The 254-nt window shown below is 41.7% G+C and overlaps 1 protein-coding gene across 2 annotated transcripts in view; it reads left to right on the top strand.

The window, feature by feature from the left end:
• Positions 1 to 63: 63 nt before the first annotated feature.
• Positions 64 to 254, top strand: part of LOC116706115 (uncharacterized) — a gene marked incomplete at its 5' end in the record, with an annotated part of 25,882 nt that continues 25,691 nt past the window's right edge. For both annotated transcript variants that reach the window (XM_032542761.1, XM_032542760.1), the window contains 1 exon segment: positions 64 to 254. This exon segment is cut by the window's right edge and continues 82 nt beyond it.

The following is a 254-nucleotide window of genomic DNA, read 5'->3' as shown; positions in this document are numbered from 1 at the left end:
CTAAAGTAAGACTATAAAGTCCCCCACGGTTAACTTCCTCAGTCGTCTTCTTCGTCTTTTCAGGTGTGAAATACGTCAGTGTCACAAATACTCCCTGGGACCGGTCTATAAGAGATTCAAACAGCCTTCCCCTAACCTTAAATGTCATTATGAGGAAGTGACATCATCCTAATTACAGGAAGTAGCTGCAGCGTCTCTCAACTAAAGAACTATTTTAGAAACAGTTGTGAGCATCAGAACGAGAGAGAGAAGAA

Source organism: Etheostoma spectabile, chromosome 18 (genome assembly GCF_008692095.1).
Source record: "Etheostoma spectabile isolate EspeVRDwgs_2016 chromosome 18, UIUC_Espe_1.0, whole genome shotgun sequence".
Classification (NCBI taxonomy): Eukaryota; Metazoa; Chordata; class Actinopteri; order Perciformes; family Percidae; genus Etheostoma; species Etheostoma spectabile.
Note: the sequence above shows the minus strand (reverse complement) of the source record. Positions and strands in the feature narration are given on the sequence as shown.